Source organism: Crocuta crocuta, unplaced genomic scaffold, assembly GCF_008692635.1.
Source record: "Crocuta crocuta isolate KB4526 unplaced genomic scaffold, BGI_CrCroc_1.0 scaffold143, whole genome shotgun sequence".
In the NCBI taxonomy this organism is placed as follows: domain Eukaryota; kingdom Metazoa; phylum Chordata; class Mammalia; order Carnivora; family Hyaenidae; genus Crocuta; species Crocuta crocuta.
The window spans coordinates 4,484,050-4,491,184 of NW_027529175.1; the positions used below are offsets into that span (position 1 = coordinate 4,484,050).

General features: G+C 54.4%; 1 long non-coding RNA gene across 2 annotated transcripts in view; it reads right to left on the reverse strand.

Annotated features, from left to right (window-relative positions):
- Positions 1-7,135, reverse strand: part of LOC144226463 (uncharacterized) — a 16,960-nt gene that overhangs the window by 6,199 nt on the left and 3,626 nt on the right. Inside the window, exons 4-5 of one of the 2 annotated variants that reach the window (XR_013333646.1) lie at positions 2,594-2,824; positions 1,982-2,315 (exon numbers count right to left, since the gene is read on the reverse strand). The exons of the other annotated variant lie outside the window; for it this stretch is intronic. This is a non-coding gene — a long non-coding RNA (uncharacterized LOC144226463). Of the gene's footprint in view, positions 1-1,981; positions 2,316-2,593; positions 2,825-7,135 lie in introns of those variants that run through there. 2 annotated transcript variants of the gene reach the window in all.

Here is a 7,135-nt window from a genome sequence, read left to right on the forward strand (position 1 = left end):
CAACCCAGCCGCTCCCCCTCCCCCTCCCTCCCAGAAGCCCGGCCGGCGAGGAGATTGGCTTTCTCAGCCCCGGGCCCAGGAGCCCCGTGGCCGACCCGTGCCCCCTTCCCCCGGCTCTTCCGGGGCTCGCTGGCACCGCGTCCTCACGTCCAGGTGTCCTGGGGTTTCTCCGCCCAGCGCCCCGCGGCCCCCATTCTGCAGGACTGCAGGGGGCGGTTCGGCCCGTGGGACGAGGGCTGGCAGTCCCCCCCATTCTGTCGCCCCCCACCCCCCGCCCGGTGGGGTTTATCCCTTGCAGCCCGTGGATTTCAGGGCCTGTTCGTGTCATCGGGATTCCAAACCGAAGCTCCGTCGGGCGGGGTGGCCTGTGGCCGCCGCAGTTCGGGGCCGGTGCCGCCGCCAGAGCCCCTCCGGGGCCTCCCCCACCCTCCGTGGCTGCGCCTCACTCCGGGCACACACCGCCTTCCACGGCTGGGAAGCGAGTCCTTGGGGTCGTGCCCGTCCCTGCAATCATTTCGGGGGCCGGCGGTCAGCAGGATGGGGAGCCCGCGACTCGTGACCTTCCCGGGAGCCGTGTCAGCCCGCCCTCGGTCCTTCCAGACGCCTCTCTGGGTCCTTCCTCAGATTTCCTAAGTGGGCTTGTTCCCAACTGTCTGCTCTGCTGCTCACGCCTCCGACCACTGCGCTCAGGACTCCCCCAAACCCGCCCCTGCNTCCCCGCCCCCCTGCCCCTCTGAGCTTGTGTCTGTCGGTCCCGTCCTGCACATCCTCCTGGGCCCATTTCCTACGTCACCTCCTCCAGGAAGCCTTCACCCAAGCCTTATTCCTCTGACTCTCCCTCCTCCTGCCCCCATGCTCTGAGGCTTGAAAACGTAGGGTGCAACCCCCTCGCCCAGAGTTCCAGACGCCGCAGGGGAGACCTTGTTCCCCATCTGGCCCCGGCCTGGCCCTGAGTCCCGTCACCCGTCCCTCTTTTGTGCCGCCTTAGTTTCCGTTCGATCCTGCAGACACCGTGCGAGGGCACGGCAGGTGCCCTGGGCCGGGTGGGGCGGCCGGAGCCTCTGCCCCAGACCTTGGCCTCGTTTGCTCCGTGGCGAGCAGCTGACCACACGTGTGCGGCCGTTCCGGGCCCCGAGGACGAAGCCGCGCGCAGAACACACCTTTGTTCACGGCGCCGGCATCCTCGATGGAGAGGTGGCGAAAACCCATCCACAAGTCAGCCTGCGATGCAGATGGCGCTGCGGAGGCAGGGAAGGAGGAGGGCGCAGGGGCACGGCGCACCCAGCGACCCATCCGCCCGCCCTCCCAGCCTCCCTTGGGGTCTTACCGAGCACCCCCAGAGCCCGGTGGGGGCGTGCGCGTGGAGAGAGTCACTCTGCTACAGTTTGCCGAGTTCCGCAACCCACCCAGCTCACGTAGAGCATCACACCTGGAAGGTGCTGGAAGCGGTTCTGATCCCGGAGGGCGCGCTTGGTGGGGCTCCGGCGGATGAGTAGGAGCTCCCGCCCACGGCTGGGGGGAAGGCATTCGAGGAAGAGAGAAAAGCAAAGCTCCACAGCCGGGGAGAATGTGACTCAATCAGGTGGGGGCTCGTCATCTGAAATGCCTGCAGTGCTGCCTGAAATCCAGTCGGGGAGGCAGGCAGGGGCCAGATCATAAAGGGTCTATGGCCAACACGGAGGAGGTTGGGCTTCATAGGTGGGTAGTGGGGGAGGCACTGAAGGGTCTAAGCGAAGAGCGCCGAGGCTTTGGACGGCCGAGCAAGGCCGTGTGGGGGCGGGGCGGGCCACAGGAGGGGTCTGTCCTGGCCCAGGCAGGACACCACAGACGCTTGCACTAAGGCAGCGCTGGAGGGTGGAGGAGGGGGAGGGAGAAGAGCCGCAGGAGGGGTTGTTGGGAAGGAGCCCGGCCGTGTGGGTAAGGAACGAAGCCAGGCGCTGAAATGCGCATCGGTGGCGGAGGAGGGGGAGGAGGAGGAGGGTACAGATGAAGTACAGCCAGCGGCTGTGGAGGGCCCTCTTCCCTCACCCCAGGAGGCCTCGCTCACTGCAAACGAGTGAGTGTTGCGGAGTCCAGACCGCCACGTCCAGCCACGTGCCGCACCTGATCTCCACACGGAGAACATCCCACGGCACCAGTTCTCGCCCTGAGCCCAGCTAAGCCAGCGAGGGGCTTGTTTTGTCTCGCGGAAAGGCCCAGAGGTGGGCTTCAGCCGAGTTAGCCCCGGTTCCTTGGGTCCCTCTGTTCTGTCCTCCTCAGTCTGTGGCTATGATCCTCATGGTCACAAAATGGCTGCCGAGATCAAGACGCCGCCTCTGTATTCCAGGTGGGAGGAAGGACACAAAAATCAAAACACAGGAGAGGGCAGCGAACTCTGGTACTTTAACAAAGCTTTTCTAGAAGCCACCCCCCAGGGACTTTCACACGTTTTTAAACCAGAAGGGGGCCACAGGGCCACCCATGGCTGCAGGGGAGGCTGGGAGACAGGAGGTGCTTTCAGTGGGCCATTGTGGCTCTGGCCAAAAGTGGCTATTGGCTAGGCAACTGGCAGCATCGCCTGCCATCTCTAGGGTTTTACTCTGTCCTTGGTTACCTCAGAGGTGGGGAGCCTCTTCCCCTGCAGGGGGGCAGACAGCAGCTGGGTTTTGACCGCAGAACCCCAGGCTGGGGCCCCAGAGCCCGCTGGGTCGTGCTTCTGGGGCGGCCTCGGTGTCTGGCAGCTGCACGGACGCGTCAGGGCTCTCCGACTCTTATCGGGAGCGCTCGACGCCAGTTGTCAAACGGGACACATCCATCTTGCACGGCACGTCTGGTCACGATGCTCCTTAAACACAACCCGGGACTGTCATCGAGATGAATCACTGCCAGGACCGCACATCGGCTTCTCCGTTATCTCTGTGTGACCGGCCTCGGCGGGGTGATAAACAGCCCGGCCTGAAACGATGNCGGGTGTTTGCTTGCGCGGCTGGAAGCGCAGTGCTGGCCCGGCCCGCGCAGCCCCTGGGGCCCCTGTCTGCTCATCCTCCCTCCGAGCAGCGTGCAAGGCTGGCTTTGCCAAGGTGCCACCGCTTTGCTTTAGACACCCGAGCGTTTGGCTGCTGGAGGCTCCAACCTGAGGACTTGCCCAAAGGCCAGGGGCCGGCTCGGGGCCCCAGAGCCAATTACCATATTATGCTAATCGTGGCCTTAACACATTCTGCGCATCGCGCTGGCCTATTTTTAAAGCCACCAAAGGGATCATCAATTGGAGCCTGAAATTCTCCTCTGGCCTCAGCACGCTCTTTGATTTGGGGCTGTTCCTAGAGAAGGGGCCTCTTTGGATGGAGGGGAGACGGGGCTGGAAAACGGCCTGGGTGGACCGTCCTGGGCACCCCCACCCCGCCCCGCCAGCCTCTGGGGTATGCATGGGTGGGGGGCGGCGAGGCAGGCCCCCAGGAGTCCGGGGCAGTCAGCAAACACCTCGCTCCGCACAGAAGTGCAGCCAGCCCCCTTCTCTCTCCAGGCCTGGGAGGCAGACCGGAGTCTCTCTCCGAGACAGAGAGAGCTCACGTTGGGAGGGGCCGCAGCTCCGGTTTTGCACGTGAATGTGTATGAATGTTCACAGCCGTGCTATTCGTAATAGTCGAGAAGGGAAAATAACCCCGATGGCCATCGACTGACACACAGAATGTGCTGACACAGGCTGCTGTACAGATGACCCTGGGACCCACTATGCTAATGAGGGAGGTCCCAAGAGGCCACCTATCCTACGATTCCGTCTATAAGAACTGCTGGGAACGAGCAAATTTGTAGAGATGGAAAATGTAGATTAGTGGGCGTATGAGAAGGTCATAGCTAAAGGGTGTGAGGTTTCTTTTTTGGGGTGATGGAATGTTCTAAAATCGATCGCAGTGATAGCTGTGCACCTTGCGAAGACACTAAAAACCACGGAACTCTGTAAATAGGTAAATTGTAGTGTGTGTGCAATGATCTCAAAGCTATTGCCAGAAAAAAAATTTTCACTTAACAGAGAGAGCAATTTTCTTGGACGTAAAATCGATGGCCTGAGTCCTCCTAAAGGACACGGTGGTGCGGACTGAGGGTAAGCAGATCTCCAACAGCGGCTTTCCAGATGGGTGGGAGGGTCTGCACAGAAAGGTGGAAACGACCCAAATTCCGTTAGCTGATGAATGGGTACACAAAATGGATTTTTTCTGTACAACGACATATGCCAGCCGTTATCAGATGTGCGATGTGCAAAATAACACTGTTCAGTGGCCTGTCGTTTGGTTTCCCTGGTGGCGTTCTTTGAAGAAGCACAAGTTTTTCATCTTGATCAGGTCTTGCTGTACCCATTTGTTCCTTGATTGCCTGTGATCTGGGGGTCCCAGTTAAGAACCTCTTGTTGAATCCAAGGTCATGAAGATTTACCTTTATGTTTCCCTTTAGCTCTTACATTTGGGTCTCCAATCGAGTTTGAATTAAATTTTTTTAGCAATAAGACTTGAGGTAGGGGTCCAGCTTCATTGTTTTGCGTGTGGATACCCAGTCGTGCTGACATCGTTTGTTGAAGACACGATTCTTTTCCCATTTATTGGTCTCGGCATCCTTGCCAAAACTCAGTCGACCGCCGTTGTGAAGGTTCGTGTCTGGCCACTCAACATTGTTGCATTCATCTGTATGCCTACACCTCTGTCAATACCACAGTGATCTGTGGTCACTGTCGCTTTGGGATAAATTTTGAAAACAAGAAGTAGGAGTCGTCCCACTTTTTTCTTCATTTCCAAAATTGTTTTGGATATTTGCTTCCCTGAACATTCATGCAAATTTCAGGTCAGACACCAGCGAAGCCAGCTAGGATTCTGATAAAGATTCCACGAACCTACAGACCAGTATGGGGAGTGTTATCATCTTAGTAATATTAACTATTCCCGATCCCTGACCATGGGATGTGTTTCCATTTCTTTAGATAATCTTCAGCTTCTTTCAATAATGTCCTATGGTTTTCATTTATTTATTTATTTTTAATGTTTTATTTATTTCTGAAAGAGGGAGAGCATGAGCAGGGGAGGGTCAGAGAGAATGGGAGACACAGAATCCGAAGCAGGCTCCAGGCTCTGAGCCGTCAGCACAGAGCCCGACACGGGGCTCGAACCCACGAACCTTGAGATCATGACCTGAGCCGAAGTTGGACGCTTAACCGACTGAGCCACCCAGGCGCCCCATTTCTTATAGTTTTCAGGGCATATGTTTTGCACTTCTTTTGTTAAATATATTCCTCAGTATTTTATTCTTTTTGATGCTGTTATAAATGAATTTTTTCATCACTTTATTTTCACAGTGTTCATTGTCAGTGTACAGAAATACAATTGGCTTTTGTATATCGATCTTGTATCCTGAAACCTTGATTAACTTATTTATTAGTTCCAATAACTAAACTAATAGCTTAGTGGATAGCAAGTTGCTCAGGATTTACTATATATAAGATCATGTTGGGGCCCCTGGGTGGCTCAGTGGGTAAAGTGTCGACTTCGGCTCAGGTCATGATCTCATGGTTCGTGGGTTCAAGCCCCACATCAGGCTCTGTGCTGACGGCTCAGAGCCTGGAGCTGCTTCGGATTCTGTGTCTCCCTCTCTCTCTGCCCCTCCCCCACTCATGCTCTGTTTCTCTTTGTCTCAAAAATAAAAAAAAAAATTTAAAAAAAAGATCATGTTATCTGCAAATAGAAATCATTTTATTTCTAAGAACAAATAGAAATCTTTTTATTTCGTTTATTTATGTCTCTTTCTCTCAAAAATGAATGAACGTTAAAGAAAATTTTTTTAAACAGATTTTCTAGCTTTTCTTGAGTCAGTTTAGAGAGTGTGGATCTTTCAATAAATCTATGCATTTGGCCTGTTGTCTCGTTTATTAGCACACAATTTTCCCCGGCATTGAAGGGGCATCTTTTAAAATGCTCATTTTCTGTGTCTGGAATATAGAAATTCAACTGATTTCTGTATACGGACTTCCTGAACGATCCTACTAATCTTGATAACTTACCCATAGCAACGACGTCCCCACCCTGCCAATCACATTCTCGGTGAACGGCGACAAAATTCTTTCTTCATTTTCAGTTCCCGTGAGCACTTTCTTTTTGCTGCCTGCCAACCCGGGGGTCTTTTTGGGGTCCCCAGGCCAGCGCCATACAGAGGTGGGGCCAGCGGGCATTTTTGCCTTGCTGCTGATCTGAAAAGGGAAGCTTTCAACATTTTACCAATAAAGAGGTGTCTTCTATAGATTCTGGGGGCAGGGGTCTTTTACCAGGTGAAGCCATGTCTTTAGATTGTTGTCTAAGTTCCTTTCTTTCATGAATGGATATTGACCGCCATCAGATGCTTGTGTCCATCTATTAAGTTAATAGCCTGATTTTTCTCCTTTAATCTGTGAACGTGGCAAACGACAATGGAGTTCCCACTGTTGAACCCACCATCATACTCACGAGCGAGATTCGCCTCTAATTTCTCCTCCCTTCTGTTGTCCTTTTTTCTTTTTTTATGTCGAAGCAAACTGGTCTCATGAACGTGAGCTGGGCAATTTCCTCTTCTCTTTCTCTGCAAGTGTTGGCGGAGGGGAAGCAGGCTTGTTCCTTAAATGTGAGGTAGAATTCTCTGGTGAAGCCATCTGGAGCTGGTGTTTTCTTTGTGGGAAGGATTTTAGTTTTAGATGCCACGGTTATGAGATTGCTTCGTTTTCTCTTTCTTTCTGTGCCAGCTTCGGAGCATTGTATTTTTCTAGAAAGGTATCCATTTCGTGCTAAAGGCCACAATTTCTTCCACAGCGGTTGTGACAACTCATGACAAACTCGGTGGCTTGACACAAACGTGAATGTCTTCTCTCGCCGTCTGGAGGCCAAGGTCAAAGTGCATCTCACTGGGCTGAAATCCAGGCGTCGGCGCGGCCGTGCTCTCCCTAGGGGCCCCGGAAAGAATCCGTTTCTTGGCCTTTTCCAGCTTCTAGTGGCCACTTATACTCCCCAGTTTCTGGCCTCTGCCCTCGTCTTCAAAGAGCATCGTCGGGGCTCTGCCTCCACCATCAGGCTCTCCCTCGAACTCTAGTTCCCCTCTTGTAAGAGCACTTGTAATCGTAGCTCGGCCCCCCCACCCCGTAGCTCAG